Source organism: Tamandua tetradactyla, chromosome 12 (assembly GCF_023851605.1).
Source record: "Tamandua tetradactyla isolate mTamTet1 chromosome 12, mTamTet1.pri, whole genome shotgun sequence".
NCBI classification, from domain to species: domain Eukaryota; kingdom Metazoa; phylum Chordata; class Mammalia; order Pilosa; family Myrmecophagidae; genus Tamandua; species Tamandua tetradactyla.
In genome coordinates this window covers 68,557,276-68,577,935 of record NC_135338.1, presented here as the reverse complement: position 1 = coordinate 68,577,935, position 20,660 = coordinate 68,557,276, and the positions used below count along the sequence as shown (strand labels likewise).

At 36.8% G+C, this 20,660-nt stretch overlaps 1 protein-coding gene across 2 annotated transcripts in view; it reads left to right on the top strand.

The window, feature by feature from the left end:
* Positions 1-20,660, top strand: part of REC114 (REC114 meiotic recombination protein) — a 210,371-nt gene that overhangs the window by 97,831 nt on the left and 91,880 nt on the right. The gene's annotated exons all lie outside the window — the stretch shown is intronic.

Sequence of the window (20,660 nt, the reverse complement as noted above, 5' to 3'; positions counted from 1 at the left end):
GAATCTGAATATTACTATAAATGAGCTAGACTTAACAGACATTTATAGGACATTACATCCCACAGCAGCAGGATACACCTTTTTCTCAAGTGCTCATGGATCATTCTCAAAGATAGACCATATGCTGGGTCACAAAGCAAGTCTTAACAAATTTTAAAAGATTGAAATCATACACAACACTTTCTCGGATCATAAAGGAATGAAGTTGGAAATCAATAATAGATGGAGTGCCAGAAAATTCACAAATACATGGAGGCTCAACAACACACTCTTAAACAACGAGTGGGTCAAAGAAGAAATTGCAAGAGAAATTACTAAATACCTCAAGGCAAATGAAAACGAAAACACAGCATATCAAAACTTATGGGACGCAGCAAAGGCAGTGCTAAGAGGGAAATTTATTGCCCTAAATGCCTATATCAGAAAAGAAGAAAAGGCAAAAATACAGGAATTAACTGTCCACTTGGAAGAACTGGAGAAAGAACAGCAAACTAATCCCAAAGCAAGCGAAAGGAAAGAAATAACACAGATCTGAGCAGAAATAAATGAAATTGAAAACATGAAAACAATAGAGAAAAATCAATAAGACCAGAAGTTGGTTCTTTGAGAAAATCAATAAGAATGATGGGCCCTTAGCAAGATTGACAAAAAGAAGAAGAGAGAGGATGCAAATAAATAAGATCAGAAATGGAAGAGGAGACATAACTACTGACCTCACAGAAATAAAGGAGGTAATAACAGGATACTATGAACAACTTTATGCTAATAAATACAACAATTTAGATGAAATGGACGGGTTCCTGGAAAGACATGAACAACCAACTTTGGCTCAAGAAGAAATAGATGACCTCAACAAACCAATCACAAGTAAAGAAATTGAATCAGTCATTCAAAAACTTCCTAAAAAGAAAAGTCCAGGACCAGACGGCTTCACATGTGAATTCTATCAAACATTCAAGAAAGAATTAGTACCAATTCTCCTCAAACTCTTCAAAAAAATCGAGTGGAGGGAAAGCTACCTAATTCATTCTATGAAGCCAACATCACCCTCATACCAAAACCAGGCAAAGATATTACAAAAAAAGAAAACTACAGACCAATCTCTCTAATGAATATAGATGCAAAAATCCTCAATAAAATTCTAGCAAATCGTATCCAACAACACATTAAAAGAATTATACATCATGACCAAGTAGGATTCATCCCAGGTATGCAAGGATGGTTCAACATAAGAAAATCAATTAATGTAATACACCATATCAACAAATCAAAACAGAAAAATCACATGATCATCTCAATTGATGCAGAGAAGGCATTTGACAAGATTCAACATCCTTTCCTGTTGAAAACACTTCAAAAGATAGGAATACAAGGGAACTTCCTTAAAATGATAGAAGGAATATATGAAAAACCCACAGCTAATATCATCCTCAATGGGGAAAAATTGAAAACTTTCCCCCTAAGATCAGGAACAAGACAAGGATGTCCATTATCACCACTATTATTCAACATTGTGTTGGAGGTTCTAGCCAGAGCAATTAGACAAGAAAAAGAAATACAAGGCATCAAAATTGGAAAGGAAGAAGTAAAACTATCACTGTTTGCAGACGATATGATACTATACGTCGAAAACCCGGAAAAATCCACAACAAAACTACTAGAGCTAATAAATGAGTACAGCAAAGTAGCAGGTTACAAGATCAACATTCAAAAATCTGTAGCAGTTCTATACACTAGTAATGAACAAGCTGAGGGGGAAATCAAGAAACCAATCCCATTTACAGTTGCAACTAAAAGAATGAAATACCTAGGAATAAATTTAACTAAAGAGACAAAAAACGTATATAAAGAAAACTACAAAAAACTGTTAAAAGAAATCACAGAAGACCTAAATAGTTGGAAGGGCATACCGTGTTCATGGATTGGAAGACTAAATATAGTTAAGATGTCAATCCTACCTAAATTGATTTACAGATTCAATGCAATACCAATCAAAATCCCAACAACTTATTTTTCAGAAATAGAAAAACCAATAAGCAAATTTATCTGGAAGGGCAGGGTGGCCCGGATTGCTAAAAACATCTTGAGGAAAAAAAACGAAGCTGGAGGTCTCGCGCTGCCTGACTTTAAGGCATATTATGAAGCCACAGTGGTCAAAACAGCATGATATTGGCATAAAGATAGATATATCGACCAATGGAATCGAATAGAGTGCTCAGATATAGACCCTCTCATCTATGGACATTTGATCTTTGATAAGGCAGTCAAGCCAACTCACCTGGGACAGAACAGTCTCTTCAATAAATGGTGCCTAGAGAACTGGATATCCATATGCAAAAGAATGAAAGAAGACCCATATCTCACACCCTATACAAAAGTTAACTCAAAATGGATCAAAGATCTAAACATTTGGTCTAAGACCATAGAACAGTTAGAGGAAAATGTAGGGAGATATCTTATGAAACTTACAATTGGAGGCGGTTTTATGGACCTTAAACCTAAAGCAAGAGCACTGAAGAAGGAAATAAATAAATGGGAGCTCCTCAAAATTAAACACTTTTGTGCATCAAAGAACTTCATCAAGAAAGTAGAAAGACAGCCTACACAATGGGAGACAATATTTGGAAACGACATATCAGATAAAGGTCTAGTATCCAGAATTTATAAAGAGATTGTCCAACTCAACAACAAAAAGACAGCCAACCCAATTACAAAATGGGAAAAAGACTTGAACAGACACCTCTCAGAAGAGGAAATACAAATGGCCAAAAGGCACATGAAGAGATGCTCAATGTCCCTGGCCATTAGAGAAATGCAAATCAAAACCACAATGAGATATCATCTCACACTCACCAGAATGGCCATTATCAACAAAACAGAAAATGACAAGTGCTGGAGAGGATGCGGAGAAAGAGGCACACTTATCCACTGTTGGTGGGAATGTCAAAAGGTACAACCACTGTGGAAGGCAGTTCGGCTGTTCCTCAAAAAGCCGAATATAGAATTGCCATACGACCCAGCAATACCATTGCTGGGTATCTACTCAAAGGACTTAAGGGCAAAGACACAAACGGACATTTGCACACCAAAGTTTATAGCTGCGTTATTTACAGTTGCAAAGAGATGGAAACAGCCAAAATGTCCATCAAAGACGAGTGGCTAAACAAACTGTGGTATATACATATGATGGAATATTGTGCAGCTTTAAGACAGAATAAACTTATGAAGCATGTAATAACATGGATGGACCTAGAGAACATTATGCTGAGTGAGTCTAGCCAAAAACTAAAGGACAAATACTGTATGGTCCCACTAATGTGAACCGACATTCGAGAATAAACTTGGAATATGTCATTGGTAACAGAGTCCAGCAGGAGTTAGAAACAGGGTAAGATAATGGGTAATTGGAGCTGAAGGGATACAGACTGTGCAACAGGACTAGATACAAAAACTCAAAAATGGACAGCACAATAATACCTAATTGTAAAGTAATCATGTTAAAACACTGAATGAAGCTGCATCTGAGCTATAGGTTTGTTTTTTTTTGTCTGTCTGTTTGTTTGTCTTTTTTTTTGTGCTATTATTATTATTATTTTTATTTTTTTCTCTATATTAACATTCTATATCTTTTTCTGTTGTTTTGCTAGTTCTTCTTCTAAATTGATGCAAATGTACTAAGAAATGATGATCATGCATCTATGTGACGATGTTAAGAATTACTGATTGCATATGTAGAATGGAATGATTTCTAAATGTTGGGTTAATTTCTTTTTTTTTCTTTAATTAATAAAAAAAAAGAATCATAGTAAATATACTTTTTTTTTGGCTCATGTGATTCATTTACCAAAATTGAATGTATGTTAGTCTAAGCAGTGCTTAGAGGAAATTTTATACTCATAAGGGCATATTAGTGGGAAGATTGCAACAGAGTAGGACGTTCCAGAAATCAGTCTCTCTACCAAAACTACTATTGAACTGTCAGAAGCAGTCAAATCAACTATTTCAAAATTCTGGAATGTGGTGAAACACTGTACAGTATCCAGGGAAGAGGTGAAAGAAGAGGCTGGTGAATAGCAGTAAATATCAGTGAATTTCACCCTCTGTGCAGCAGCTACTATTCTCCATTCCCCAACAACATGGTGGGCAGAGTGGGAACTGCATCCCTATTTCCTGGTGCAAGAAAATCCTTGGAGGATTTTCGTTCTCCAAAATCTGGATGTATATGTTCTGATTACTGTACTGATCACTCTTTTAGATCAGCTACTTCCAGTCACTAGGAGACCAACTTGGAGGGTGGCCATTGTTGCAATAGGAAAAAGCAGCAGTGAAGTCTTGAGAGGCAATACCATTTTTTTCTCTTTGTTTTTGCTGTTTGGGACCAAAAATAGTTTGGAAAAGTCGCAAATTGACTGCTCCAGTTCTCAACAACAATAATAAACTAGCAATCCCAGAGGAATGGAACAGCTAGATTTCTAGAGTTATAACAACTGTAACTCAGAGTGTCCACTTCTGAACAAAAAAAGTACGAAACACACTAAAAAAAAATCCAGAAAATTCACAGGAGAAAAAAATTTCCAGAAACCATTACCAATGAATGTCAGATATTAGAACTCTTAGTCAAAGATTTAAATGAACTGTTTTAAGTATGTTTCATGAACTAAAGGAATCCATATACAAAGAAATAAAGGAAATTAAACAGTGTTGCCTGGACAAAATAAAGAAAGAGGAATTATGAAAAGGAACCAAACAAGAATTTTCAAGCTGCAAAATACGGTAATTGAAATGAAATCACATTAGATGGATTCAACAGCAGAATTGAACAGGAAGAAAAAAGGATCAGCAAACTTGAACACAAGACAATTGAAATTATCCAGTGAAAAGAACAGAAGGAAAATATGATGATGAAAATGAACAAAGCCTGAATGATATGTGGGATTGTCAAGTGTACCAACGTATGTATCATTGAAGTCCCAGAAGACAAAAGAGAGAGAAGGGGCAGAACAAATATTAGAAAATTTGACGGCTGAATTTCCTAATATAATTTATATGGACAGCTTAATTGAACACCATAGTACATCGAACCTTGAGTAGGGCATGAGATTTTGTAGGTTTGTCCAGAGTGATGCCCCGATAAATCCCAGAATGACTTGAACAGTGAATAAAAAAGTATTTGCAAAGTCCCCTTGGGGGAATGGTGAGAAAGGGGGTGTTCTGGTTTGTTAGCTGCCAGAATGCAATATACCAGAAACAGAATGGCTTTTTAAAGGGGGAATTTAATCAATTGGTAGTTTACAGTTCCAAGGCTGATAAAATGTCCCAATTAAAACAGGTCTATAGAAATGTCCAATCTAAGGCATCCAGGGAAAGATACCTTGGTTCAAGAAGGCCGATAAAGTACAGGGTTTCTCTTTCAAGTGAGAAGGCACATGGCGAACACAGTCAGAATTTCTCTCTCATCTGAAAAGGCACGTGGTGAACATGGTCAGGGTTCCTCTCTCATCTGGAAGGGCACATGGCAAACACAGCATCATCTGCTAGCTTCTTCTCCTGGCTTCCTGTTTCATGAAGCTCCCTGAGAGGCATTTTCCTTCACCTGCAAAGGTCATTGACTGGTGAACTCTGCTTCTTGTGGCTATGTCATTCTGCTCTGCTCTCTCGGAATCGCTTTCATTCTCCAAAATGTTTCCTCTTTTATAGGACTTCAGAAACTAATCAAGACCGACCCAAATAGATGGAGACACACCTCAACCTAATCCAGCTTAACAGTGATCCTTGATTAAATCACATCTCCAGGGAGATCTAATTACAGTTCCAAATTTACAATACTGAATAGGGATTAGAAGAAACGGCTGCCTTTACAAAATGGGATAAGGATTAAAACATGACTCTTCTAGGGTCCATACATCATTTAAAACCAGCACAGGGGGAAAATTCAACTTCCCGAAGTGGAGAATTCTTGATATTCTCACAACCAAAGCAATAGACTGAGCCCCCAATCTTGGGGTTTGTTCATATGAAACTTAACCCCACAAAAGATAGGCTAAGCCTACTTAAAACTGGGACTAAGAGTCATCCCCAAGAGAACCTCTTTTGTTGCTCAGATGTGGCCTCTCTCAACCAGCATGACAAGCAAACTCACTGCCCTCCCCCTCTCTATGTGGGACATAACTTCCAGGGTTGTGGACCTTCCTGGCAACGTGGGACAGAAATCCTAGAATGAGCTGAGACTCAGCATCAAGGGATTGAGAAAACCTTCTCAACCAAAAACGGGAAGAGTGAAATGAGTGTCAATCGCTGAGAGATTCCAGAGTCTAGAGGTTGTCCTCGAGGTTATTCTTATGCGTAACATTGATATCACCTTTTTAGTTAAGGTGTGATGGAGAGGCTGGAGGGAACTGCTTGAAACTGTAGAGCTGTGTTCCAGTAGCCATGTTTCTTAAAGATGATTGTATAATGATATAGCTTTCACAATGTGACTGTGTGATTGTGAAAACCTGTGTCTGATGCTCCTTTTATCTACCTTATCGAAAGACTAGTATAAAACATATGGATTAAAAATAGATAATGGGGGAACGAATGTTAAAATAAATTTAGTAGATTGAAATGCTAGTGATCAATGAAAAGGAGGGGTAACGGGTATGGTACGTATGAATTTTTTTCTGTTTTCTTTTTATTTTTTTCTGAATTGATGCAAATGTTCTAAGAAATGATCATGATGATGAATATGCAACTATGTGATGATGAGTTACTGATAATATATGTAGAATGGAATGATCATATGGTAAGAATGTATGTTTAATAAATAAATAATAAAAAAAGAATTGATGGCTGAAAACTTCACAAATCTGATGAAAGACATGAATATACACATCCAGGAAGTTCAAAGAACTCCAAGAATAATAGACTCTGAGAGTGTCATCAAGACATATTGTAGCAAAATTGTCAAAATCCAAAAACAAAAGAGAGGGTTTTGAAAGCAACCAGAGAATAGTGACTGCTCACATGCAAGGGGTCCCCAATAAAATTCACAACAGATTTATCAGCAGAAACCAAGGAGGCCAGAAGACAGTGGAATGATATATTTAAAGTCCTTAAAGAACAAAACTGCCAATCAAGAATTCTGTATCTGACAAAATATCTTTCAAAAATTAAAGAGAAATTAAGACATTTACAGATAAAAGCTGAAAATGTTCATTACCAGAAGATCTGCCCTACAAGAAATGCTAAAGGAGTCCTTCAGGCCTAAATAAAAGGACACTAGAGAGTAACTCAAAATCATTAGAAGAGGGCAGGCCACAGTGGCTCAGCAGGCAGAGTTCTCGTCTGCCATGCTGGAGACCCAGGTTCACTTTCTGGTGCCTGCCCATAAAAAAAAAAAAAAAAAAAAGTGAGTAAAGACCATTGGGGATGATAACTGCATAAGTTGATTTAAAAATGCTGTATTACTGTATTTGGTGTAACTGCTTTTTCCTCCCATATGATTTAACAGGCAAATATGTAAAATAAAATTTTAATCTATATTAAAGAGCAAACAGTGTATAAGTATGTAATTTAAGGAAATAACAATACAAAGGGGAGGGATGGAGATATATAGGGGTAGAGAGTTTGTTTACTACTGAAACTAGGTTGGTACTAATCAAACTAGGTTGTTTATAGTTTAAGATGTACATTATAATGACAAAGGTAACCACTACATAAATAATGAAAAAATATGGAAAAAAGGAAAGAAGAATAGAATTTAAAAAGTATACTATGAGAAAGCAACTAAATGCCAAAAAGTGCAGCAATGGAGCAATTTAGAAACAATGCACATACCAGGCATACAGAAAACAAATAGCTAAATTGCAGAATTAAATCCTTCCTTCTCAGTTATAACCTTAAATGTCAATGAATTAAATTTCCCTATTAAAAGGCAGAGATTTGCATATTGGATGAAAAACATAATCTATCTAAATGCTGTGTACAAGAGATTCACTTAAGGTAAAAAGACATAAAGATATTGAATGTAAAAGGGTAAAAAAAGATATTCCATGAAAACAGTAATCATAAGAGAACCTGAGTGGTTTTATTATTTTTAGATCGAATTTGTAAAAAGAGATTACAAGAGACGAAGAAGGATATTGTATACTGATACAAGTTTCAAACCAGTAAGAAGATATAATGATGATAAACGTATATCCCCTCACAGCAGAGCCCCAGAATATATTTTAAAATGACAGAATTGAAAGGAGAAATAGATAATTCTTATTCTTTAATAACAATCAGAGATATCAATACGCAACTTTCAATAATTGATAGACCGTCTAAACAGAAGATCAGTAAGGAAATAGAGGACTTGAACAACACTTTTAACCAAATTAGCCCTAATGGACATTTATAGAACATTCCACCCAACAACAGTAAAATATATGTTCTTCTCCAATACATGTGGAACATTTTCTAGGGTAGAACATATTTTAGACCACATATCAAATCTTAATAAATCTTTAAAATTATTGAAATCATAGACGGTATCTTCTAGGACCACAATGAAATAAAGCTACAAATCAATAACAGAAAGAAAAGGGAAAATTTATATTAAATAAACAATTATTAAACAACCTGTGGGTCAAAGAACAAATCATAAGGGTAATTAGAAAATATATTTTTTAAAAATATATTTTTATTGGTAAAACTTAGTATATAAACATACACACATTCTTTTTTTTTAATTTTTTTTATTAATCAAAAAAAAGAAAAGAAATTAACACAACATTTAGAAATCATTCCATTCTACACATGCACTCAGTAATTCTTAGTATCATCACATAGATGTATGATCATCATTTCTTAGTACATTTGCATCAATTTAGGAAAAGAACTAGCAAAACAGCATAAAAAGATATAGAATGTTAATACAGAGAAGAGAATTAAAATAATAATACTAATAAAAAATATATATAAAAAGGAAAAAGAAAAAAAATAAAAACAAAAGATACAAAAACACAAACAAACAAAAAACCATATTTCAGGTGCAGCTTCATTCAGTGTTCCAACCTAGTTACATTACACTTAGGTATTATTGTGCTGTCCATTTTTGAGTTTTTGTATCTAGTCCTATTGCACAGTCTATATCCCTTCAGCTCCAATTACCCATTATCTTACCCTGTTTCTAACTCCTGCTGGTCTCTGTTACCAATGATATATTCCAAGCTGATTCTCGAATGTCGGTTCACATCAGTGGGACCATACAGTATTTGTCCTTTAGTTTTGGGCTAGACTCACTCAACATAATGTTCTCTAGGTCCATCCATGTTGTTACATGCTTCATAAGTTTAGTCTGTCTTAAAGCTGCATAATATTCCATCGTAGGTATACACCACAGTTTGTTTGGCCACTCGTCTGTTGATGGACATTTTGGCTGTTTCCATCTCTTTGCAATTGTAGATAATGCTGCTATAAACACTGGTGTGCAAATGTCCATCTGTGTCTTTGCCCTTAAGTCCTTTGAGTAGATACCTAGCAGTGGTATTGCTGGGTCGTAATCCATTCTGCCATTCTATGTCTTTTGATTGGGAAATTCAGTCCATTAACTTTTAGTGTTATTACTGTTAGGATAATATTTTCCTCTACCATTTTGGCTTTTGTATTATATATATCATATCTGATTTTCCTTCTTTCTACACTTTACTCCATACCTCTCTCTTCTGTCTTTTCGTATCTGACTCTAGTGCTCCCTTTAGTATTTCTTGCAGAGCTGGTCTCTTGGTCACAAATTCTCTCAGTGACTTTTTGTCTATAAATGTTTTAATTTCTCCTTCATTTTTGAAGGACAATTTTGCTGGATATAGGAGTCTTGGTTGGCAGTTTTTCTCTTTTAGTAATTTAAATATATCATCCCACTGTCTTCTAGCTTCCATGGTTTCTGCTGAGAAATCTACACATAGTCTTATTGGGTTTCCCTTGTATGTGACAGATTGTTTTTCTCTTGCTGCTTTCAAGATCCTCTCTTTCTCTTTGAACTCTGACATTCTAACTAGTAAATGTCTTGGAGAACGCCTATTTGGGTCTATTCTCTTTGGGGTGCGCTGCACTTCTTGGATCTGTAATTTTAGGTCTTTCATAAGAGTTGGGAAATTTTCAGTGATAATTTCTTCCATTAGTTTTTCTCCTCCTTTTCCCTTCTCTTCTCCTTCTGGGACACCCACAACACGTATATTTGTGCGCTTCATATTGTCATTCAGTTCCCTGATTCCCTGCTCAAGTTTTTCCATTCTTTTCCCTATAGTTTCTGTTTCTTTTTGGAATTCAGATGTTCCATCCTCCAGTTCACTAATTGTAGCTTCTGTCTCTTTAGATCTACCATTGTAGGTATCCATTGTTTTTTCCATTTTTTCTTCTTTGTCCTTCACTCCCATAAGTTCTGTGATTTGTTTTTTCAGATTTTCTATTTCTTCTTTTTGTTCAGCCCATGTCTTCTTCATGTCCTCCCTCAATTTATTGATTTGGTTTTTGAAGAGTTTTTCCATTTCTGTTCGTATATTCAGCATTAGTTGTCTCAGCTCCTGTATCTCATTTGAACTATTGGTTTGTTCCTTTGACTGGGCCATATCTTCAATTTTCTGAGCGTGATCCATTATCTTCTGCTGGTGTCTGGGCATTTGATCAGATTTCCCTGGGTGTGGGACCCGGCTGGTTGAAAGGTTTTTCTGTGAAATCTCTGGGCTCTGTTTTTCTTTTCCTGCCCAGTAGGTGGCGCTCGTGGCGGTCGTCTGTCTGCGGGGCAGTTGGCCCGGGAAACCGCGCGTGGAGGCGGGGGTCGCTGGCCGCCGCGGCTTGGGGGAGTGCCGGTCCAAATTGCCCAGCTGGCCCGAGATGCCAAGCGTGACGGGAGGGCCCCGCTATCCAACGTTCCCAGTCAGACCAGGGAGCCACGTGCGTGGAGGGGACCCCAGTCGCCAGCCGCCCCGGCCAGGAAAACGTGCGCCCCTCGGGTATCTCACCGCAGTGGATTCTCCCTGCCCGTTCAGCCGTTCCAGAATGGGGTACGCTGTCTTTTTGGTCTCTGTCGTGACTCCGGGAGCTGTTTCGTATTGTTTCTCTTTCTTTAGTTGCTTTTCTGGAGGAGGAACTAAGACCTGCGCATCTTACTAAGCCGCCATCTTCTCCGGAAGTCCCATACACACATTCTTAACATGCAAACGTTTCATACATGGTGTTCAGTCAATGGCTCACAATATCATCACATCACATAGTTGTGTATTCATCACCTTGATCATGTTCTTGAACATTTGCATCACTCCAGATGCGGTAGTTCTGTTCAGGAGTCAACTTGGCCAGGTGAAGGTGCCTACTTCTATTGCTGTGGACATGAGCCAATGGCATGTGAACCTCATCTGTTGCTGATTACATTTGCAGTTGGCTAGGAGACATGCTTGCGCAATGAATGATGTTTGATTTAATTGGCTGGAAGCTTAAATGAGCGAGCTCAATGTAGCACAGCCCAAGCAGCTCAGCATACCTCATCTCAGCACTCACAGCTCAGCCCAGGCCTTTGGAGATGCAGAAAGGAATCACTCTTGGGAAAGTTTTTGGAACCCAGAGGCCTGGAGAGAAGGCCAGTAGAGATCACCCTGTGCTTTCCCATGTCAGAAAGAACCTTAGTTGAAAGTTAACTGCCTTTCCTCTGAAGAACTATAGATTTTTAGCTAAATAAATCCCCTTTTATTGAAAGCCAATCCATCTCTGGTGTGTTGCATTCCAGCACTAGCAAAGTAGAACACCAGAAAAATTAAAGAAAAGAAAAAACTCATACATACTGTTCTAGTTTGCTAGCTGCTGGAATGCAAATTACCAGAAACAGAATGGCTTTTAAAAGTGGGGATTTAATCAGTTGCTAGTTTACAGTTCTAAGGCCGAGAAATGTCCCAATTAAAACAATTCTATAGAAATGTTCAATTTAAGGCATCCAGGGAAAGATACTTTGGTTCAAGAAGGCCGATGAAGTTCAGGGTCTCTCTCTCAAGTGAGAAGGCACATGACGAACATGGTTAGGGTTTCTCTCTCAGCTGAAAGGGCACATGGCGAACATGGCGTCATTTGCTAGCTTTCTCTCCTGGCTTTTGGTTTCACAAAGCTCCCCGGGAGGCATTTTCCTACTTCATCTCCAAAGGTTGCTGGCTTGTGGACTCTCTGCCTCATGGTGCTGCAGCATTCTCTGCTCTCTCCGAATCTCTTTCATTCTCCAAAATATTTCCTCTTTTATAGGACTCCAGAAACTTATCAAGACCCACCCAAATGGGTGGAGACATGTCGTCACCTAATCCAATTTAACAACCAGTCTTGATTAAGTCACATCTCCAGGGAGATGATCTGATTACAGATTCAAACATACAGTATTGAATAGTGATTATTCTACCTTTATGAAATGGAATTTTGATTAAAACATGGCTTTTCTAGGGGACATACATGCTTTCAAACCAGCATACATACCATACCCCTTACCCTCTCCCACTCATTGACAACTAGTATTTCCATCTGTCCAATTTATTTTGACCTTATCTGTTTATTTTTCATCAATACTTTTATTCATCTAACCATACCCTAGATAAAAGAAGCATCAGACAAGGTTTTCACAATTACATTGTCACATTGTAAAAGCTATATCATTATACAGTCATCCTCAAAAAGCAAAGCTGCTGGAATACAGCTCTACAGTTTCAGATACTTCCCTCTAGCCACTCCAGTACACTATAAACTAAAAAGAGACATCTATATAATGCATAAGAATAACATCCCGGATAAGCTTTCAACTCTGTTTGAACTCTCTCAGCCACCGAGACTTTATTTTTTCTCAGTTCTCTCTTCCCCCTTTTGGTCAAGAAGGCTTTCTGGGTCCCGGCTCATCCTGGGATTTCTGTCCCACATTGAGATGTATACCCCTGGCAGTCATGTCCCGTGTAGTAGGGGAGGGAAGTGAGTTCACTTGCCGTTTTGGCTTAGAGAGAGAGTCCACATCTGAGCAATAAAAGAGGTTCTCTGGGGGTGATTCTTAAGCCTTAATTTTAAGTAGGCTTAGCCTATCCTTTGCAGGAATAAGTTTTATAGGAGCGAGCCCCAGGATCAAGGGCTCAGCCTATTAATTTGGTTGTCCCCACTGCTTGAGAGAGTATCATAAATTCTCTAAATGGGGAAGTTGAATGTTTCCCCCATTCTCCCCATTCTTCCAAGGGGACTTTGCAAATACTTCCTTATTCACTATCTAAATCTCTCTGGGATTTATTGGGGCATCACACTAACCTGGACAAACCAACAAAATCTCACGTCTTATTCAAGATTCCATGTCCTTATGGTGTTTAACTAAACTGACCATACAAGTTGAATTAGAAAATGTAACTACCCCTGAAAATAAATTTTGTACCGAATAAACATCTCTCCCTTTAGTCTCATGCATAAGTTGGAATTTTAAAATATGGATAATATCATCCTTTACCCAGTCTTCTGATATACGTTAGTCCTATCCAGATAGCTTTATTCATATATCTACTCGATGTCTGATCATTTTTTCAACTTTTTAAACAGTTTCTGTATGTAGTACTGTTGACTTTCTGAGTCTCAGGTGTCACATAAATACCCGAACTTTCTGGGAAAGATCATATTATATCTAAACAGCTCAGTATCTCAGAATTTAGAATTAACAGTTACATCTGAATATGTGGGACTGCTGTAAGAGCTTACCATCTAGGAACCTTTACAATAAGCCCCAAACCTGATAACCCATGCTCTTGACTTCAAGTTCACTGAAATTTTATATTATAGTTAGTCCATATGATTGAGGCATGATAATATTTATCTTTTTGTTCCTGATATTTCATTCAACATACAGCTCTTAAGGTTCATTCATCTATTTGTAAGCCTCACAACATCATTCCTTCTTGTGGCTGCTCAGTAGTTCATTGTATGTATATCTCATAGTTCCCTCTACCATTCCTGAGTCGGTGTACCCTTAGGCCACCTCCATCCATTGTGGATCATGAACACTGCCACCAGAAACACCAGTGTGAAATGTCCCTTTTTGTCCCTACACTCAGTTCCTCCACGTATATACTGAAGAACGGGGTTTCAGGATCATATGGCAAACCCACCTCTAACCACCACACTGCCCTCTAAGCGGCTACACCTCTCATTTCCCTACTGACAATGAATAAGTACATCTTTTTCTCTGCGTTTTCTCTGAGGCTTATTTCTCTCTGTTCATTTTTAAATAATTTTATTCACATATGCAGTCCAACCTAAGTGGACCTGACCTGCCTTTGCCTGACCTTCATACTCTATATGAAGACATTGTTTTTTCTTCCACAAAAAATCCTTATCCCTTTCCCAATCCCCCTGCCTTTTGACATTTAGTTTTGGCATAATGCCTTTGTTACATTCAGTGGAAACGTATTCAGTATTACTGTTGATTGTAGACCCTAGCTTACATTGATTGTACCTTTCCCCATATACCATCTGTTTTCAGCATCCTGCAAAACTGACATTCCTTTGTTCTTCCTCATGCAAAAACGTTTTTTAATTTGTACATTTAATCACCTTCATTGTGCACTCTAGGCTTTCTTAAATTATACCATCTCAATCTTGATCCTCTATTTTTCCTTCTGGTTTCATACGTGCCCCCACCCCTTCTCCCTCTATTGTACTCACATTCACCTTCATTCAGTGTACTCGTATGATTGTGCTACAATCAGATATTGTGCTATCCATTTCTGAATTTTTACAGTCAGCCCTGTTGCACAGTCTGTATTCCTTCAGCACCAATTACCCAATCTCTTCCCTGTTACTATCTCCTGATAACCTGTGTTCTTAACTTAAATTCTCCAAGTTCGCTCATTAATGTTCATATCAGTGAGACTATACAATATCTGTCCTTTTGCTTCTGGCTAATTTCACTCAGCGTAATGTCCTCAAGGTTCATCCATGTTGTTACATGCTTCATGACTTTATTCTGTCTTACAGCTGCATAATATTCTGTCATATGTACATACCATATAAGATGGAATATTTAGCCACTCATCAGTTAATGAACATTTGGGCCATTTCCATTTCTTGGCAACTGTAAATAATGCTGCTATAAACATTGGTGTGCAAATGTCCTTGCCCTCATATCCTCTGAATAGATACCTAGCAATGGAATTGATGTATCATATGGTAAGTCTGTCATATAGCTTCCTGAGGAATCGCCAAACTGCCTTCCACAGCGGTTGTACCATTTTACATTCCCACAACAGTAGATAAGTGTGCCTCTTTCTTCACATCCTCTCCAGCACTTACTTGTAATTGTTTTTTTTTTTATAATGGCTGATCTGGTGGGTATGAGATGATATCTTATTATGGTTTTGATTTGCATTTCCTCAATAGCAAGTGGAGTTGAGCATCTTTTCATGTGCCTTTTAGCCATTTGTATTTCCTCTTTTGAGAAGTGCCTGTTTGTATATTTTGTCCGTGTTTTAATTGAGTTATTTGTCTTTTTGTTGTTGAACTGAAGAATCTCTTTATATATTCTGAATACAAACCCTTATCTGATACGTAGTTTCCAAATATTGTCTCCCTTTGCAAAGGCTGTCTTTTTACTTTCTTGACAAAGTTCTTTGATGCATAAAAGTGTTTGATTTTGAGGCGTTCCCATTTATCTGTTTATTTCTTTAATGCTGGTGCTTTGGGTGAGATTTAGGAAACCACCTCCTATTACAAGTTTTATAAAATATTTCCCTACATTTTATTCTAAAAGTTCTATGGTCTTAGTGCTAATATTAAGTTTTTAATCCATTTTGAGTTAATTTTTGTATAAGGTGTGACAAATGGATCCTGTTTCATTTTCTGCATATGGATATCCAGTTCTCCAGTCACCATTTATTGAAGAGGCTGCTCTGTCCCAGGTGAATTGGCTTGACTGCCTTATCAAAGATCAATTGTCCATAGATGAGAGGGTCTATATCTGAACACTCTATTCAATTCCATTGGTTGGTATATCAGTCTTTATGCCAGTACCGTTTGTTTTGACCACTGTAGTTTTGTAATTTGCTTTAAAGTCAGATAGTGTGAGACTTCCCACTTCATTTTTCTTTCTCAAGATATTTTTAGCTATTTGGTGCACCCTGCCCTTCCAAATACATTTGGTCTGCAAAGTAAGTTTTGGAGATTTTAATTGGTATTACATTGAATCTGTAAGTCAATTTGGGTATAATTAACATCTTAACTGTATTTAGTCTTCCAATCCATGAATATGATATGCCCTTACATTTATTTAGGTCTTTCATGATTTCTTTTAGAATTTTTAAAATAGTTTTCTGTGTATAGGTCTTTTGTATTCTTAGTTAAATTGATTCCTAAATATTTTATGCTTTTGGTTGCATTGTAAATGGAACATTTTTCTTGATTTGCTCCTCAGATTGCTCATTACTAGTGTATAGAAATACTACTGATTTTTTGGGTGTTGATCTTGTACCCTTCCACTTTGCTGTACTCATTTTTTAGCTCCGGTAGCTTTGCTGTGGATTTTTCAGGATTTTTGACATATCATCTGCAAACAATGAGTGTTTTACTTCTTCCTTTCCAATTTGGATGCCTTTTATTTCTTTTTCTTGGCTAATTGCTCTGGCTAGAACTTCCAGCACAATATTGAAGAACGATGGTGACAGTGGACATCCTTGTCTTGTTCCAGGGATCTTAGGGGGAAACTTTCACCATTGAAGATGATGTTAGCTGTGAGTTTTTCATATATTTCCTTTATCATGCTGAAGAAATTCCCTTCTATTCCTATCCTTTGAAGTGTTTTCATCAAGAAAGGTTGTTGAATATTGTCAAATGCCTTTTCTGCATCAATGGAGATGATCAATTTTTTTGCCTCGATTTTCATTTTCCTCAAACTATTTACTGATTTTTCTTGTAATTTCTCCCTTGAACCACTGGATGTTTAAGAGTGTATTGTTTAGCCTCCATATATTTGAGAGTAGAAAATATCTTGAGATTAATGAAAATAAAAACACAGCACATGCTAAAACTTATGGAATGCAGCAAAGGCAGTGCCCAGAAGGAAATTTATACTTCTAAATGCCTGTATTAAAGTATAAAGATCATAAATCTATAACCTTGCCATCACACCTAATGAAACTAGAACAAGAAAAGCAAACTAAATCCAAGTGGGTAGAAAGGATGATATAGTAAAATTAGAGAAGAGAAAAATGAAATAGAGAACAGAAAAACAGAAGCAGAAGTTGGTTTTTTGAAAAGATCAATAAAATCAACAAACATTCAACCAGACTGACAAAAGAAATAGAAGGCACAAATAACTAAAATCAAGAATGAAATGGGGGACATTACTACTGACCCTATAGAAATAAAAAGCATTATAAGGGGATACTGTAGACAATTATATGTCTGCAAATTAAAAAACCTAGATGATCATTGACAGATTACTGGAAGCATACAGATTACCTAATCTGATGCTAGAAGAAATAAAAAAATCTCAACGTAGCCTATAATAACTAAAGAGATTAAATCAATAATTCAAACCTCCCAACAAACAAAGTCCAGGATCAGATGGTTTCACTGGTAAACTCTACTGAACATTTAAAGATTTGACACCAATCCTCAAATTCTTCCAAACGAATTGAAGAGGAGGTATTACTTCTTAATTCATTCTTGTGAGGCTGGCATTACACTGAAACCAAAGCCAGATAAGGACAGCACAAGAAAAGAAAATTGCAAACCAATATCCCTTATGAAAATAGATCACTGGCAGACTGAATGCAACAATATGTTAAAAGAAGTAGGCACCATGATCAAGAGAGATGTCTTCCAGGAATGCAAAGATGCTTCAACTAAGAACAACAATCAGTGTTATACACCATATTTTTTTAGAATGAAGTTGGTGTGAAGAGGCATTTCACAAAGCTCCAACACCTTTTCTTGATAAAAACACTCAGAATACTAAGAATAAAAGGGAACTTTCTCAGCATTTCTAAAGAGCCCAGGCAAGCAGTAAACTCAATGGTGAAAGACTGAAAGCTTTTCCCCTAAGATCAGAAAGAAGATATGGATGCCCATTTCACTGCTTTTCTTCAACTCTAGCCAGAGTAATCAGGCAACAAAATAAATGAAAGGTATACAGATTGGAAAGGAAAAAGTCACGTTATCCCTATTCACATATGACATGATCCTGTATATAGAAAATTCCAAAGAATCCACTGGACAGCTACTAGAATTAGTAAATGAATTCAGCAAAGTTTCAGGATACAAGATAATCATTCAGAACTCAGTTTCACTAGGAAAGAACATTATAAAAAGGAAATCAAGAAAACAACTCCATTTACAATAACTTCTAAAACAATAAAAGATGTAGGAATACATTTAACCAAGCAGGTGCAAGACTTACACACTGAACGCTACAAAACATTGCTGAGAGAAGTTAAAGACCTAAATAAATGGAAAGATATCTTGTGCTGTTCATGGGTTGGAAAACTTAATATTGCTAAGATCACAATACTGCTTAAAGCAATCTATGGACTTAATGCAATACCTGTGAAAGTCAAGCAGACTTTTTTGCAGAAATGGAAAAGTTGATCCTCAAATTCATATGTAATTGCAAGGGACCCTGAATAGTCAAAATGATCTTGTAAAAGAAGAACAAGTTGGAAGGCTCACACATCCTGATTTCAAAACTTACTTCAAAGGTACAGTAATTAAAGCAATGTGTTACTGCATGAGGATAAACATATAGACTGAGAGACAAATCCCCATATGTATGGGCAATTTATTTTCCGCAAGGGTGCCAAGTCCATTCAATGGGCAAATAATAGTTTCTTCAACAAATGGTGCTAGGACAACTGGTAATCCATAAGCAAAATAATGAATGTTGACTCCTACCTCCCAGCGTGTTCAAAAATTAATTCAAAATTGATAAGCAGGTTAGATATGACAACTAATACTATAAAATTTTTACAAGAAAGCACATAAGGAAATATCTTCATTATCTTGTATTGGGCAATGGATTTTAGACTTTATATCAAAAGAAAAAGCAACAAGAGACAAAAATAGACAAAAGGGACTGTATAAAAATAAAAATTTATATTTGGGCATCAAGTGATATTATCAAGAATGTGAAAAGACAACCTATAGAATGGGAAAAAAATTTTGTGTATCATATATCTAATGAAAGTTTAATATGAAGAATATGTAAAGAACAGTATTTCCACAACAAAAAAAGACAAACCCTCTTAAAAAATGGGCCAAGGGGCAGGCCACAGTGGCTTAGTAGGCAGAGTTCTCACCTGCCATGCCAGAGACCCAGGTTCGATTCCCACTGCCTGCCCAGGTAAAAAAAAAAAAACACAAAAAAACTGGGCCAAGCATTTAAATAGACATTTCTCCAAAGAAAATATTCAAATAGCCAGTAAGTGTATGAAAAGGTACAATTAGCCACTAAGGAAACGCAAACTAAAATGACAAGATACCGTTTCACACCACTAAGATGGGTTATTTAAAAATTGAAAATAAGTGTTGGCAAGGATGCAGAGAAATAAGAACCCTAGTATATTGTTGATGGGAATGCAAATTGTGAAGCCTCTGTGGAAGACAATCTGATGGCTCCTCAGAAAGTTAAACATATAATTAATTATCATATGGCCCAGGAATTACACTCTTGTATATTTACTGAAGACAGTTAAAAGATGAAAGTCAGACAAATACTTGTACTCTAGTGCTCTTGACAGAACTATTTATAATAGCTAAAAAGTAGAAGCAACTAACAGATGAATGAATAAACAAAATGTTGTATACCCATGCATTGGAATATTATTCAGCTGAAAAATGAAGTGAAGGTCTGACACATGTTCCAACATGTATGAACCTTGAAGATATCAGGTTGAGTGATAAAAGCCAGACACAATAGGAGGAATACTGTATGATTTATTTTGCATTTAGAATGAGCAAATTCATAGAAACAGAAAGCAGAATAGTGGTTACCACGGTGAGTGGTGAGTTATTGCTAACTGAGTATGAGTTTTGGTTTGGGATGATGAAAATAGTTTGGACATAGGTATTGATGAAAGTTATAATATTGTCAGTGTACTTAATGTCTGAGAATTGTCCACTTAAATTGGTTAAAATGATTTTTATATTATATATATTTTACCACAATTAAAAATAATAACAAATATTAGGAAATGTGAAAGACTCAAAATTAATTATGTAAATTTCTGTCCCAAAAAGATGGGAAAAGGGGAACTTCCAGGGAAGATGGCAAAGTAGGGAGCTCCAGAACTCATTCCTCCTCCAAAACACATACTAAACAGACAGGAGTTGTCCAAAACAACTGCTCTGGGTCTCTGGAGACTAGAACTCTGTACAGTGTCCAGGGAAGAGCACGATAAAGAGGCTGAAAAACTGGGGTAAAGAACTGTGAGTAGCTCATTCTGTGGTGGCTATCAACACCCACCCCACACTCTCGAGATGGGCCGCCTCAAAGTCCAGTCCCTTGCTAGCTGCAGTAGACAAAAAAGGACATACAAATCCTCTTCCCCAAGAACAGAGTAAGCACAACCAAGCACTGATCACAGCTTTTGATTCATGAATTTGATTAAGGGTCCTGGCTCTGAGCTAATGTTTCAGCCTGACTCGGTCAGAGA